The following is a 17,159-nucleotide window of genomic DNA, read 5'->3' on the forward strand; positions in this document are numbered from 1 at the left end:
GAATGAGGAAAGGTGGCCTAATAGAACAGAAGAACTTCCCAGCATTGCCCACTTCACTCCATCCACTCACACGTGTTCAGCAGGGCTGAGGGGGATGGGAGCAGCCGGTCATGCTCCTATGCCCTTACCATGCACGGCCGGTCCAAACAGGTTGCTCATCTCCCATCTCCCACCTGACAGAAGATGGCACTCAATCCTTTTGTTGGGACACTTCTTCTAGCCCCCACTCAACAAAAGCAGGCAGTGCGCTGACCCCCTGTGGGGTAGTATTTGCAGGGGTGAGAGGGGCCTGACCTTCAGTCCAGGGGAAGATTGCAATGCTCTGAGTCCCCTACCAGCGAGGTGGGATTCAGGCAAGTCGTGCCTCCATCCCTAGCAGCAGCTGCTCCCCTCTACCTACCCCTCCACAGTGTCACTGGGAATCAGTAGGAGCGGAGACCCCCACCCCAATATTAACGAGACAAAATGAAGTGTGGGAGGAGAGGCTGGGTGACTCTCTGCCCCATACTTCATCCCTGGTGTCAACAGGGCCAGAGAGAACATCCTCCGCCACCTGGCAGCAACAAGGGAGAGGGAATTAGCCCTCTTTGTTCCCTTTTCAGGATGGCAGTTGACCCGGTGAGGAGGGAACTTTACCCTCCTACTTAGAGTCAATGAGGGGGTGTTAGTTTCACTGGGTTGGTGTGAGGGGGGCCAGAAGGAATCAAAATGTCCACCTCACACCAGTCTTAAATGAAGCAGTGTGAGTCCAAAGACTTGCCAGAGTTGCGTTGAGGCCAAGTGGGAAATTTCACATCCAATACCCAGCCCTCATGCTGTACATCAGCAGGAGGAATGCCCACAAAAAAGAAGATTAAAAAGGATCCAGAGTCTCCTAATACAATTTCACAAATATCAAGGACGAAAGAAATCTCATACCAAGAACCAGGAAAATCACAACTTGAATGGAAAACGTAATCAACAGGTGCTGAAACTGAGATGAATGACGATGCTGAGTTATCTGACAAGGATTTTAAAGCAGCTATCATAAAAACGTTTCAACATGTATAGCAAAATCTTTTCAAGCAAATGAAAAAAATAGGTTATCTCAGCAAAGATACAGAATTTATATTAAACATTTAAATGGAAATTATGCAATAGAAAAGCATAATTTAAACTTGCTGGATGGGCACATAGTACAGTAGAAACAGGAGAGAATATAATTGAACTTCAGACAATATCTAGAAAGGTACACAATATGCAGAAAGAGAAAATAAACTGGAGAAAAATCAATAGTGTCTCAGGGACCTGTGGGACAATAACAAAAGAGCTAACATTCTCTTTTTTTTTTTCATTTTTATTTTATTTTTTTTCCACCGACACTTTATTTTGTCTAATTTCACTCTTACCCCTTGTGGTCGAGAAGGTTTTCTCAATCCCTTCATATTGAGTCTCAGCTCATTTAGGATTTCTGTCCCATGTTGCCAGGAAGGTCCACAACCCTGGGAGTCATGTCCCACATAAACGGGGGAGGGCAGTGAGTTTGCTTGCTGTGTTGGCCAAGAGAGAGAAGCCACATCTGAGCAATAGAAGAGGTTCTCTTGAGGGTGACTTTTAGGCCTAATTTTAAGTAGGCTTAGCCTATCCTTTGTGGGATTAAGTTTCATATGAACAAAACCCAAGATTGGAGGCTCAGCCTATTGCTTTGACTTCCCCCACTGCCTGTGAGAATATCAAGAATTATCCACTTGGAGAAGTTGAATTTTCCTCCTTTCTCACCATTCTCCTTAGGGGACTCTGCAAAATACTTCCCTATTCACTGTTCAGATCACTCTGGGATTTATCTGAGCATGACTCTGGACAAACCCAGAAAATAACATTCCTATTTTTCTGAGTACCATAAAAAAATTTAAAATATGACAAAGAGTAAGACTGAAAAACATTTGAATAAATAATGGGTGAAAACTCCCAAATTTGCAAAAGCCAGAAACTTAGAGATTTCCCAAGAAGCTGAGAGACCCTCAAGTAGGATAAATCCCAAAAAATCCATGCCAGGACAACTTTAATTAAACCTTTGAAGCTAAAAACAAACAAATTTTGAAAGCAGCCAGAGAGAAATGACACATTAGCTATTGGGGAATATGAAGTCTGAGTGACAACAGATTTCTCATCTGAAACCATGGAAGTCCAAAGGAAGTGGTGTTCTATTTTTCAAGTACTGAAATAAAATAACACTGAACCATGAATCCTACAGAAGGCAAAACTGCCATTCAGGAATGAGCAGGAACTAAAGAGAATCTCATGTGAAAACTAATAGAATTTGTCCTAAGAAAAGTTATCATTAAAGAATGGCTAAAGTAAGTTTTCTAAATAGAAAAGGAAAGTTAAGAGAAGAAAGTTGAGAACTTTATGACAGGAAAGAACACAAAAATGAATAAAAAGAGGAGTTAATATAATTTGCCATTCTCCTTATCATGAATTTCTTGAATCATATTTTATGGTCAAAGCAAAAATTATTAAGTATTGTTGGTTTTGCTGCTCAATGTATACAGCAATACTGTGTGTCTGGCTTCTATTCTATAAGTGATTGAGCATCAGCAGTATCAGTAGGCTGCAATAAGTTAAATGTGTATATCATAATATCTAGAATAATCACTTTAAAAAACTATACAAAGCAGTTACTCAGAAATGCCATAATAAGTCAAAATGGAATATCAAAAGCATCTGCATAACCCACAAAAAGGCAACACAAAAGAGAACAGGAAAGAGAAACAGAGGCAACAAGCTGAAAGCAAATAAAATCGCAGACTCAAGATTCAACATTTTAGTAATTAGCTTAGCAAAAGGACTAATATACTAATTAGAAGAAAGTCATAGTGCTGAGTGAAAACAATGTATAAAAGACCTACAGGCAAGGGAAAACTTGATATATTTGATGAATTTTACTGTGTCCTGTCTTGACTGATTTAAAATAGCAACGTGGCAGTTGAAAGAAATGAATCCATAAGAAGCAAATGAAGGGCTTATTATGTACGGTACATATTTTAAACTTTATCCTAAGGGCAGTGAGAAGCTAATCAAGGGGTGTGTGTGTGTGTGTGTGTGTGTGTGTGTGTGGGTGGGTGGGTGGGTGTGTGGTTTCATTTGAAAAATCATTAGACTGAGAGCAGGAAGTTACTGGAAGTAGAGGCTAGCAGTGGGGTAGAGAAAAAGGAACCTATTCAGAGACACTCAAAGTGTAGAATGGTCAGTGATTGACTTTTGACTGAGCATGAGCTCCTGCCATAAACATTACAAAAAGACTTTAACTTAGACATTCCTACCCGTGTAATTTTAAAAATCTAATTCTATGTTTCATCTTTAAAATTGTGGATGGAGTTATCTATCTACTTCGTTATTTTCCAAATATATTGACAATATATTATATCTATAAGAAGATATCATGCATCATTATTCAGGAAAAACTATGTGCTTATACACACATGTTCACATCCACGCACACACGAGAAACAAATAATTTAGGAAACATTATTTAATCTTCCAAATGGGATGTGCTGTGATATTTTAATTCTCCTTTAAATAAATTCCATTCTATTTCTTTCTATGCCACGGCATTTCTGGTCCATTGCATTTAAATCAGTGTTTCAAATTTAACAAATACATTTAGCTATACACTAAAAACCAATAGGTTTTTATTGACAATTTTAAAAATCCTGCTGAATGAACTGCTGATATGCTTTATGAACCTACAGCATCAGCAGGAAGATTGAAAACAACTTGCTGTGTATTCTCTTGCCACTCTGCTCTCTCTTTCAGGGAAAATTATTGTACCTTTATGAGTTTTGATGTTTTTCAAGGTGGCAATAAAAAGTGAATTTCACTCCGGCTTTCACTGTAGTTAAGCCTGTTTTTCCTACAAACCTGTCTTTTCACTAATTTTAATATGATTAATCCAATGAGATGCAATGCAAAACAGTGATGCTATAGAAATATCCCTATACATATACAAGAGAAATTTCTCTCTTTTCCTGTTTCTATCAGAACTGAATTTTCAAGACATGTAGTTAGTGGGTCTCCATTCCATGGCTTGTCTGCCAACAGAGCTCAAAGTGTGTTGTGTGGAACTCTAGGCCCCAGTTACATGTGTACATAGCAGGAAAAGAAGGTTTTCTTATTCTGATTGCTTTAGGAAACTTTTTCAAACAAAGGTAAACCAGTTTATCTGCTGCAGAACTAGTCTAGCCTTTAATAAATTAGACAGAACGAAAGTACGACCTCCCACTGAAGTCTAGACTTGTGTATCTACCTTGGCATCTCCATCTGAGTAATTACTAAGCATCTCAAGCTTAGCCTAGAGAAAGCATGCCTCTCGTTCTCTCACCATTGCTACCTGGTCCTTCCTTCACTCCTTAGCAGACGACACCACCATTAAGTCATGTGGGCCAAAATCTTTAGTCATCCTTGACTGACCTCTTTGTCTCACATACACTCTGAATCATGAAATCCTGCCATTTCATAGTCTCAAAAGAAATCCCAAACCCACCCCAACTCCACTTGTCCAGCTCACCCTCCCTAGACTGTGTTATTGCGATAACTTCCCACGTGCTCTCTTTGCATCTGCTGCTCTCTTCTCTCTCGGCAGTACTCAGGGTGGATCCTTTTAAAACGCAAGGCAAACCATGCACAGCTACTAAATATGAGAAAATCCTTCCCAGGGTTCTTTTCATATTTGGAATAAACCTCAAAATCCTTACAAACTTTCCCATTCACGCTGTCTGGAACTGAGTCTACTCATTCTCCACCCTGTTTCACTCTGCAGTCTCCCTCTGGGATTTACCACCACCTGATTTTTTTTCTTGCACATCTGTCCATTTTGTATTTGCTGTGTCTCCCCAACAAGAATATAGGTTCTATTAAGTCATGGACTTTGTTTTTGTTTACAGCCACGTCTCAAGGCCTAGGCATACATAAGTGTTGAAAAATAAATGAATGAATACGCTAATGTGTGTGATTTAATGTAGTATTTTTCTCAAGTTAGCCAGATTTTCTTTTTCCCCACAGAGCAGCTCTATGCCATCAGAGATCCCTGTTTTCAACTTTTCTTCCACAGACTGGTTTCTACTCCAAATAAAATACAGGGAAGCCAAATTATCACTTTGCCTGGAGTGTCCATAAGTCTGTCTGCCTTACATTGGTTTATATGAAACATTTTAGATCAGTGATTAAGCACCAAGTCTTACTAAGGCTTAACACAACAGTGTATTTTTGATAGCCATAATTAAGAATGTGATGAAAACAATATGGAAACAGGTTGTGGGATATGGCCCCTTTCTTTGGAAATTCTTGGGACCACCAGACTACATTAACCATGAGAGAAGCTACCTGGAAATAGGCCCTTGTCGGGAGATCTGCTCTGTCTTAGGCTATGGACATGGTCACTAGAAACACTCAACATTACTGGAGCATGAGAGGCAGGTGTGATGAAAGCATGGAGGACAGAAGAAAAAGGAGCAGGAGAAAGAATGAGGGAGGGAAGAAAGATAGGAAAAGAAAGAAAAAAGAGGACTAGAGCAAGGGAAGTCAAGAAGGAAAACCGGGGAAGTACTGCGAAGCTTGTGGAGAGCAGCGGTGAGCTGAAAGCTAAGGGAAGTGGGGAGGGAGAAGGGAAGTGTGGGTTCCAGAGGCAGAGGCCGCGAAAGGGAGAAGGCGGAGAAGCTATGAAAAGCCTTCTTCAAGGGGCAGCTTCTTAGAAATCATCATGGTAGTTATAAGAGACTTTCAAAAGTGTTTGAGAAAGAAAATGAGGATAAGGACGAAAAGGACAGGTTATTTATCCCCATTCCATGCAGGGGAAGGTGGGTTTAGGATTTTGTCCCTCACATGGTGTCCCACCTCGGGAGGATGTGGAGACAGCACCTGGAGCCACACTGTCTCCAGACCGCCCGCTCCTCGGCATGTCCCCAGCCACGCCCTCCTGTTCATGCACCCCGATGTGCCCCTGTTTAATTACCAGGGAGAAAGAGAAGCCCCGCAGGCAGGGACAAAACAGCAGCCACCGAGGCCTGCGAGAGGAGGTCTGTGTGACAGGGATAGTAGGAACAGAAAGAGCAAAACGCCCAGAGACCAAGCAGCTGGTGGATGCACAAAACGACCTCGGCAACTTAGAAAAGAGGCAGATAATTGCGGGATTCGCCTCCGAATGGGGAGAAGGAGCTGCGGGTCCGGCCCTCCCATGTGACCAAGGCAAGGCCGTTTGCTCCCGGGCGGAGCTGCCAGGCCCAGTGCTGGGAAGGTGGCCACGCCCAAGCCCCGGCCGTCCCATTGGCTGTCCGTCTGTCCAGATGGCTGGCTATCGGCAAGCTTTGAAATGCTGGCGGTGGAGAGTGGCCGGGCTGGGAGAGGGAGGTCCGGGTGGCCCAGGGACAGGGCGAGCCGCGCTGAGGGGAAGAGAGCTTAAGGGCGGACCCACCCGCCCCACCGTGCACCCCCACTGACATCAGGTCCACGGGGCCTCCCCAGCGCACTGGCCTCAGTTTCCCATCTGCAGACTGAGAGCCGCTTTCCCTGCGCCCCCGCCTGCTCTCGCCGGCCATGCACACTTGGACACCTGTGGCTGACCGGGCACTGGCGAGGGGGCCGCTGACAGGTGCTGGGAGCAAGACCCCAAGGGGGGCCACACGCCGTCCGCTGCTGAATGTGCTTTCCAAAGGGCTTCAGGAGGGGAACGTGTTTTTAAGGAAAACTTAGTAAGCAAGGGGAAAAGCAGTACAGAACAACACTTATTTTCAGATTTTTCCCTCTTAGTATTTTGACTGAATGTTAAGTATAACATTCTGTTCTGGATTCCTGTCCATATATACATATATAAGCACATATACATGCCCACATATGCACATACCCATGGCACAAAGGAGGGGCTCCGAGCACCGCGCGGCTGAGAGCCCTGCACCCCGGCTGAGTGGGCCTGAACTTTGGGAGCCAGTGGGCAGGACAGAAGCTGAACGGGAAGGTGCCATGGGACGACCACCCCGGGCTCCCTGTGCAGCCACTCTCTCACTTCTCTGCACAGAGGGAAGGAGAATGAGCTGCCTGGTGGCTGATGCCCACTCCTCCACACTGCTCAAGCAGGGCTGTTCCCCAAATCCGTGCTTTCTCTGGTGTGGGGAGCCCCGTGTTCAAGGCTCTGTGTCTGGCAGGGGCTGGGGGTCGGCGAATGGTGCATGGTGGTGCAGAGGCTGTCGGTGAGCCCTCCTGGTGGCAGGTCTGGAATGCTCTTCTTCCAGGTTTTCACTGCTCACGAGCAGCTACCACCAATGACACTCACCTTTTACCTGTTTCCTTGCCTCCTACATCTCTCCCTCAGTTGGTTCTGCTCTCGGGAGGGAAAGAAAGAGGGCGATATATTGGCCAACAAAACCCCAAAACCACACGCTGACATCACGTGTTAGTTCTACCACTTTCTCAATGACTAGGAGAGGTGGTAATTAGTGGAGAATGGGTCCAGGGGTCTGTGTAAAGGAGTGGACTAGAAACACGTGAAGGTAAGCTGATTAGAAGAGTATGAACAGGTTGTCTTTCCAACTCCTTTTACCTGTCAGTACGTCCTGCGCATTTACATGGCTTATTTGCATTGATCTAACAGAGAGGCTGAGCTGTCCTTTGAAACTCCTTTTCACCTGAGAATTATTATTTCTGATACTCCTCTCTTACACTCTGAAGGAAAATAAGAAGGATTGCAGAGATTTAAATGGAGACCCCAATTTGCAGCCGTCCTGAAACCTGCATGCCACCGATTCTTTGCGTACAGCCTCAACCCAAATGTCCTCAGAGCAGGAACTGTTTCCTACTTAGAGACCAGTTTAGATGAACAGGGCTGTTGTTTAGGGTAACAAAACGTGTTTGTACATATATGTAAATACTGCTCTGATGTCTAGGAGGAGACGCTAAGCAGCCCATGGCATCTCTGTTTCTGAGCAGAGGGACTGGAAGTTCTGACAGAGAACCACTTGGGAGGCAGGAAATGTGTGTTCTCCCGTCTCTGCCGAGAGGACATTCTGTCTTCTGGGTCCTGGGGGCAGAGAGGAAAGGGTTTGCTGGATGAGGAAAGATGGAAGGTTTGTGTGGTGGAAAGCACATGCTCTGTGCTACTCAACACAGCTCAAGGCAAATTGAAGGTCTCCGTTACTCACTGGGGGCGTCAGGCTCCTTCCCTGGAACCCGTGGACTCTGAGCCAAACGACAGCATCACAGCTCTCTCCTGGGGCTGGAGGGGAGTTGTTTGTATTGATGAAATTTAATGAGTATCACCAGTGACTAGCATAAAACCGACACAAAAATTCTGACTTGTTCTTTGCTCTAGTGCAGTAATAATGTTATTGTATGTAGCTTTATTTATCAGATACAAGTGGATTTTAGAGGAAACATGACAAGAGGTGAGCCAGGAGTTGGTTTCATATCCCATCTAAGAAACAGGGGTGAAGACAGAGGGTGAACTCATGTTGGGTCCGCAGGCATGAGTAACCAACGTCAAAGACAGCCTGGGAGCCGAGGATTGGTCAAGGGCAAGCAAAGCTTGACTGCTGCGCGGGGAAGGTGCGTGGCTATCATTGCAGAGATCTTGGTTCACACCAAGCGTGGGACCCTAATTCCCGAGCCGGAGGAAGAGATCCACAGGAGGGCAGCGTAGTGCTGGCACACTTCTGCAGGGATGTGTGTGTGCAACTTCGTGATCCTGCCAGAGTCGGGAGGAAAGGGAAGGAGGAAAGACATGCTGCCTGCCCACTGGCTGTCGGGAACTTTGCATATACTGTCTCACTGTCCTTATAAAAACGAACAAGGAAATTAGTATCCTTCCTAATTTTACAGATGAAGACATCATCATTAAGAGAAGTTAAATACCATGCCCCTGGAAACTTAGGATAAAAATTGCAGAATTGAGATGCAAACTCAGTGACGTCAGCTCCAAATCCCAAGCTCATCTCCTTATGTCGTGCTGTGTCTAGGTCACGTCTAATGGGTGTGTAGTCCCAAATAAACTATCGCCCATTTTTAAATTTTGTTCCGGCTAAATTTATCCCCAGAAATCATGAAAGGATGGGCTTTGCACATTGCCTCTTTGTCTTTATGCGTCCTTTTTCATATGAGCCCTAAAGTCACATCACAGGTTAAAACCAGAGTTCAGCTTTTATATATATGCATGTCACACGCATACACACACACACACACACACACACACACACACGTCTGCGGGCTAGCCTAGGAACTGGCTCATCCTTATACAGAATTTTTTATTGGAATATATGCTCAGAGTTTAAGGCAGTTCCCTGCTGGCAGGTCCCTGGGTCCAAAGACTTCACCACCTTGAACTGATTTCGGGTCCAGCTCGTCCCCTCTGTGTGCATACCGGGAAAGGAAGGGAAGCAGGATCGCTTAAGGGGGAGAATATCAGGAGTGGAAAGGGGCGGCTGGGCCGGTCAAGTGTGTCTTAAATCCTTGTTTTAGCTGTGTAGAATATATGTTTTTCTTTTCCTCTTTAGTTCCCTCCTGCCCTCATGCCTGGCTGGAGGCCACAGGGCAGTGCTGGCATGGGGCAGGGGGCAGGGGGCCTCCCGCTGTCCCAACCCCTGCTGTGGCTGCCTTAGCCCCTACTGGGGACAGCATGGGAAATAGAGCAGCAGAGGCACTGGAGAGAGAGACAGAGAGACAGAGAGAGGGAGTCCCCCCGCAGAGCAGTGTAGCAGCCTGAACCTCTGTGCTGCAGCCTCCTTTAGTTTCCTTGAACGCCATGGAGGGTGGAGGGCAGAGCCCGCTTTGCCCACCACGTGCATCCCTGTGATGGTCGCCAGGCGAGGGTGCGGTGTGTAGCCGGGCCCCCTAACCGTTTCTGTGAAGGCATCTCATGACTTAAGTCATCGGGAAGTGGGAGCATCAGTGCAGCCCACACCCACGAGCCACATCCACTGGCGTCCACAATGTGATATGAGGGAGGCCAAGCGAGGGCGGCAGGAGGCAGCGCCTGGGGAGTAGGCAATGCACGCGGCCACGTGGGAGAACACCAGGCATCCCTCCTTGGTGCCTCCTGCGGACATTGTCACAACCTTAGGGCCGTACGTGTGTGGCCCGATGCCCCCTGTGTAAAGCCATCCATTTCTGGGGCATCTGGCAGCTTTAGCAACCCGGAGAGTCGGGCAGGCTGGGAAACAGGCGGCCTCATTTCCCTTAAGGACTTTCCTAAGAGGGGGCTGCTGCTCCTGATGAGGGAGGGGGAGGGGAAGGGGGCGGGGCGGGGAAGGGGCAGGTGGGCAGTGTGGGGGAGAGGAAAGGGGGCCAGTCAGGGAAGGGGAGAGTGGGCAGTGCGGGGGAGGGGGCAGCACCGAAAACCTTCGCACAGCTGCCCAGCAGGGTGGACAGAGGGAGGGGAAGAGGGGAAGGGGCCGAGTTTGTAAAGCCTCAGGGCAGCTCATCTCCCGGGCTGGCCAACCTGAGTCTCCTGGGGCTGTGCGGCACCGCTCACGTGCGTCCCTTCTGAGCGTCAGCCGCGGGGAGCGTCTTCCCGAAGGAGGGGTCGGGCCGCCGCACAGGGAGCCGGGCCGGGCATGGTCTCGGGCTCGGTGGGACCCACCGCACCGCGGCCGCCCTCGGCACCCCAACAGGGCCCGCGAGTCTCGAGCCATCCCGGGGAAAGACCCCGCGAGGCTCCGCCGCCTGCGAGTCCTGCGCCCCAGCCTCTGCGCGCGGCCTGGCTCCCCCACGGCCCCTCTTCTGCGCCCGCCGCGCCCAGCTCTTTTGGAAGGGGACACGGATGGACCCGGCTCCACGATGCCCCCCACGGCCGCCCCGCGTGGGGAGAACTGGGCGGAGCGCTAAGGGGAGGCAGCGCCGCAGGGAAGGGCCCTGGCTGGGGGATTGGTGAGCAGGAACCGCTGAACACCTCCATGAGCCAGACAAACAGCCGGTCCTTCTCTGGCCACATGTTTATTAAGAGCCTACTGTGTGCCGGGCACAGGGATTTGCCAGTGAGAAGTGGGCTAACAGAACAATTCCCTGGCTTCTTGCTTTTATGAAGCTCATGATCGAGCGAGCAAAGACAAGTGGACAATGAGGTGAGTAAAGCAGGCCTAAGCTAGAGGGTGGAGCGTGCTGAGCAGGGAGTGGACTGTGGCCCGGGAGGGAGTGGACTCCTGAGACCAGGCCTGAGTCCCTCGCCGTCCCGGTCAGTCACCCCCTGGCCCCCCGGGCTCTTCTTGGGTCCAGTTCCCCAGAAACAGCAGCCTTGGCCCAGCTGCCCTTGCCCAAAGCAGGAGTGACCGTTCCTCCCCACCTTCCTACGAATGGCTCCTCTGCTCCACAAACACAGAGTCCTGCTGTAGCTGTCATCACTTATATACACGGTGAGCTGCACAAAATGCCAGCCGAAGAGCAGATGTGGAAAAGAGCAGGGCCATACTGGCGGCGACGACATGGTTACCGCGGGTTGTGCTGTACGGTTTGCAGGCGGTGAATCGCTGCACGCAGGCGCTGTCACCAGAGTAAACCCTGGCCGCAGTCACAGGGCATCCGTTACACGTTCAGATTCCTTTTCAGAAGACTGGGCTGTGCCCAAAGCTATGCCTCTTTTTACCATCTGCCATGGGGTAGGTCACATTTGAAAACAAAAATAATAAAACAAAACAGAATAAATGGATATGCTGCATTAAACTTGTTCTCGAGCCTGGCCGTGTGTGCTGCGTGAATGCACACAGCTCCCTGGCCTGCGCCTGGGTGTGGCTGCTGTGCGTTTCACTCTTCTGATCACCTATTTCTGTCTTTTTATTTGAAAATAAGCAGAACGATTAGTCACAGAGCTTCCAGGACAGACAGGAGACATGCTGCTCAGGAGAAAGTGTGTCTTCGCAGAGCGGTTGCAACGCAGACACTCACCCTGTCCTCCAGCGAGTCCCCTACCACACTGCCCTCTGGGGCTGGTCACCAATGAGGCTGCGCAGTCCAGCTACACGGCACAACCCACATCACATGGCCTGTCGTGATGCCTGGGTCCTACTCCCGAGGCTCAGGGATGGCGTCCTTCCGCACAGGTCCCCCTGCCCTCCTGCCTCCTAGATTGCTCCTGGACTGGTCATGTGCATGTCCATCCCTGCCAAAGTAGAAACTCTGGGAGCCCAGGGTCACATCCGATGAATACCTTTAGACACCAGCATTTTCACACAGCCAGGCAGAGACTAAACAGTGTTTAAAAGAAAAAAGTTTTCAAGTTGAAGTTGGGATAATAGGGAATGAAAGTGAATTCACAGTTTCATATAAGTTACAGAAAGAGAAGAGAGCACCTGGGACAGAACGAGGTGCCTCTTTAAAGTGGGGAGTGAAGACTTTGGCACAGGTTACTGGAACGGGCCTTGGCTAACACTTGACTTCCCCAGGGCAAGCAGGATGATGCAGGGGGCTTTGCAGTCTAACCCTGGGCTGACAGAATTTCAAGAAGTCCTTGCAGCTTGAAGAAAGGCAGAAGATTCTGTGTGACATTTACAGAATTGAAGCTTACAGACACCGCAAATTAGAGGCAACATGGTTCTCCACTGTGCCACGCTGTGCCTCTGCTCAGCTCTCAGCTGGACAGTTCCTTCCCATGTGCCTGAGCAGGAGGTCATTTTATTACATGCATCCTCCAACCATGCCCTGAACTGACTCTGTAAAACTTCACTTCAGGGCTCCTGGAGTCAAAATGGCAGAGCTTGACTGAAGGAAGCATAAACCCTTAAAGTTTCAACAAGATCATCTCCTTCAAGATGAAATGAAATGATGCATTCCTGAAATATTTTGAGTTCATCTGCAAAATCTCTGAATTTATTATGATTGCCCTTTACAACATCCTCAAGCTACCCCCCAAAATGTGACAAACTCCTTCCCTCTGAGAGGTGTGGTCCCCGACACTGGCTCCTCTCTCGTGCACATCCCCAGCTCCCTTCCCTATGGGTATTTTCACACCACTTTCACAGAATACAAAACTGAGGTCCAGAGATTGAGTGTTTCTTCCCACTATTCAAAGCTACCTCTCTTTCTCCTGTCGTGAACCACTTTCCTCTTGGAAATTCAGAAGCTTAGAGGGTGAACATGAGCCAGTGTTAGAACTTTTCTGCACTAGAACCAGTGGGTGTGGATGGAATGAGGATAGAGGGAAAAGCAAAAGCAAAAACAGGAGTTTGCACAGAGCAGCTCACCCTGCCCAGCAATACGAATTAACACTCATTGAACCTCCCTCTGTGCCAGGCTGGGTGGGGAAGCAGGGATACATGCAGTGATTAGACGTACCTCCTGTGAGCCACGTCCAAATGCTGGAGCCTTCTAGGTGCACAGAGAAAGATGCTGCAGAGAGGGACGAAGAACGAGCACTGAGCTCCCATGATAAGGCGCTAGGCCCAGGTTCTCCCCGGGTAAGAGTCTCCACACCAGGAACCATTTAGTCCAGGGAATTGATCCCGGGTGCATATGATCAGACATTCCTAACGTGGGAACAGCAGACAGAGACGGATATGTGGGCGGAAGAATGTGCTCAGACACAGCTAAAGGAAGACTTTGGGTCAGGGGAAGCAGACTTTGGGCTATGTATTAGTTTGCTAAAGCTGCCAGAATGCAATATAACAGATATGAACAGCCTGTAAAAAGGGAATTTATTGCATTACAAGTTTACAGTTCTAAAGTCATAAATACATTCAAACTAAGGCATCCAGAGAAAGAGACCTTGGCTCAAAGAAGGCCAGTCTGGGAGGGCATGTGGCTGACGTCTGCTGGTCCTCGTCTCCAGTTCCATCGCTCCCAGTTCCTGATGCCAGTGGTTTCCTCTCTAAGTGTCTGTGGGTCTTCACTTAGCTCCTCCGAGACAGCTCTGGGTTCTGGCTTGCTCAGCATCTCATGGGAAGGCGCATGGTGGCATCTGCTGGGCTCTGCTCAAGTCTAGGCATCTGCTGGCTCCATCAGCACTCCAAGAATCTCCAAACATCCGTGTCCCTGTCAGCTCTGAAGCAACTGTTCTCCAAGCGTCTGCATCTGAGGTTTCTGCAAATTGTTTCCCCTTTTAAAGAACTCCAGTAAACTAATTAAAACCCACCTTGAATGGGAAAAGTCACATCTCCATCTAATCTAAAGGCCCCACCCACAGTAGGGCACAGCACATGTTTGAGGACATAACCTAATCGAAATTTTCCGCCCTACATGTTGAATCAGGATTAAAGGATATGGCTTTTCTGGGGTGCACAGCACTTTCGAACTAGCACATTCCACCTTCTGTCAATAAGCATCACCAGATGATTGGCTGGCTGTTCCATTCCTGGTTGTTCATCTGTGTTTCTCCGTTACTATGTCTGAAGAGCCTCTCTTCCCCTCCTGTTTGCAGATCTCTCCTCTTAGCTCTGTTTCTCTAGAGAACCCTGACAAACACATACAGATCAAATACAGGAACTAACCTGGCTTAGAGATTAACAAAAGCATTACCCAGCAATACCCACTTGTTTCCAGTTCCGTGGAATCAAGGCTTTTCTCTGTGTAACAGCGGCAGGTACTATACTCTCCCTCAAATTAAAATGGATTTACAGAGTTTGTGCCAGTGCAAATAAGGGCATCATTGCTATCCGACATAAGAAGAGGCACGAGAAGTGTTCAGCAAATCTTTTTTCTAGATTTCCACAGCATCTTCCATCCTGGTAACCCCAGCATAATTCCCAGGCTCCACTGAAATCAAAGTTAAAAAGGCAAAAAATATAAAAATAAAGTTTTAAAGCATGTAAAGGAGGAAGGGACACAGAAAAAGTTGGGAAGTCATCTTAAAGATTTTGAAAATCTGCATGGTAGCATGTCTTTATCTAAATTTTAAAAAACACAGCATATTCTATTGCCTGCAATGCCACCGTCATTACAAATTTGCTTTTTCATAGTTGGAGACGCTCCTGGTGCAATTCAGCAGAGTCCTGATTAAACAAACTGTTGTTCCTCTCCCAATTCTGAGATCCCATGATTAAAATTAAAAACTAATAGTTACAAATAAGATGTTTCATTATTCGTCTGGACGTTTAAGATTTTGTGATTTGTATTTTTTCTGATTAAACCAGCGCAGTGTTCAGTACATAGCAGATGCTCAGTGACCAAGCCTGGGTAGTGAGACAAGAACGCACAAGTGAACGAGTGCATTAAAAGGTTGATCCAGATGCTCGAACACGGTGCTGGGCTCTGTCAGTTACAGACCGGCATCTGCCTTCCCTGTGATGTCGAAATAGACGCCCTGAGAAGGCTGGAAGGGCACACAGCCCTGCTCCTGCCTGGTGTTCCCCGGGCACTCCCCGCACACAACCCGCGAGGCTGCAGGCAGAGCCCTGGCTACTGCACACGCTCAGACATATATTCCGTGAAGCCAGAGCAACAATAGAGCAAGCAGTAAGAAATAGAAACAAAGTGGCAACTGCATCCGGGGGCCTTGCCCATCCCTAACACCAGGGTTTCTAATCTATGGCCACTTGCTTGGACTGTGGGGAGAGGTACACACTGTCACCTTGCACATCGAGGGTGGAACTGCCCACCTCTCCCAGGCCCTTGCACGTAAGGTTTTTCTTCTTTACAAGAAAACCAGCATCATATGTATGATTTCTCGTTTGTTCTTTGCCGTTAATTTACTATGTTAGTTCTCCCTTCGGTTCATCTTGGACCTTGGTCTCTGCCGCACTCGACATGTTCCTGCTCACTGCATCCCCTTCCGTGGCACGCGCTCCATGAGGATGTGATGACATCCTTCTTCCTTCCTTTTTTACCTTCTGAGCAGCGGCTGGCACTTGGCCTTTTGTCAGGACATACCTGATGAATGATGGGCTGTAGTTCTGAGCAAGTCACCCCAGGCTGCCCAGCTGTGCACTGGATTAAATAAGTGACTTTCCTGGGCAGTGAATGTAGGATCCAGGAGCAGTTGGCATGTTCTCTTCAAATACCAGCTTAGAAATGCCACTTGCTTCCATGCAACAGCACTGCCACCATCATCATCACCGCTTTAACCCCATCCCCTCCACGTGGCCTTGAGTGGCGTCACTCATTCCCGCGTCTCTCTGGGAGCGGAGCCAGCAGGCCTCTGGACCAGCTTCCTCAGAAGGAAATCTCAGGAATGCATGAAGCAAAGGTGGCCCCGTCTTCTCACAACACGGAGGGGCAGGTCTCTGCGGAGTCCACCTTTGACAGGGATGGATGGAGCGTGCAGATGTGCCTCCCACTCTGAGTGGAAATTTCCCTACGAGTTTTAATAGAAATTTCCCCCAGAAAAATAATGCCATGCACAACTTCTCAAGCCTCACTTTTTTCACTCTTTCAGAGAGTGAGAGTACTTTACATCTGCCATTCCAGTCTACCTGCTGTTCCTGCTCACTCTACTCCCCCCTGAAGGGCACTGCCCCCAAGTGTCCCTTCACCTGGCCATTCTCATTCGGCCCGTGTCCACCTTTGACCCCAGCCCTCCAGGAAGACTGTGCTGGCCCCTCCTCCTGCCCGGCCCGTGGGAGCTGGAGGCCCCTCCTCTCAGGTGTGCTCCACTCTCGCCCCGAGGCCCCCCTTCAGGCAGCAAAGTGGCTCTTCTCAGGCCACCTGGGGCCCCGGCGCGGTGTCCGGCAGAGACCTAATCCCATCACACTGTAACTAGCCTGGGTCTCCCCTGCGCAATTTGGGGAAGGCACCGTGCCTTTACCTCTCTGTGCACAGATCAGAACCCAGTGAACGTCTGTGAGCTTCAGAAGCCGAAAGAAGACGCTTTCTCCCCTTCCCTGACGTCCGCACCCCCGCCACTGAGGCATTTACCCAGCCCCAGGGGAACCTTCCGTCCACATCTGCTTTGCTGAACGTGTTTGGATCTTGAGCAACAAATATCAATTAATCTTAATATTAGTAATGTTTATTCCTAACTGGTTTGGAGAAACTTAACATATAATAATAACAAAAAGCAAAAATTATGCCGAGAATGAAGACATATTAGACCATTATTTTGGCAGGCATTTTGTTTATAATTTTTATAATCAATAATAGAATGTCCCTGCTTTACATTATATGTGCATATATTTATTTTATGTATATATATATATATATATATATTAGATTTCTATACTTCCATAGAAAGAGACATAAAAAAGCCTTTTCAAATGAGGCATGACACACATCAGACG

This window comes from Tamandua tetradactyla, chromosome 6 (genome assembly GCF_023851605.1).
Source record: "Tamandua tetradactyla isolate mTamTet1 chromosome 6, mTamTet1.pri, whole genome shotgun sequence".
Lineage (NCBI taxonomy): Eukaryota > Metazoa > Chordata > Mammalia > Pilosa > Myrmecophagidae > Tamandua > Tamandua tetradactyla.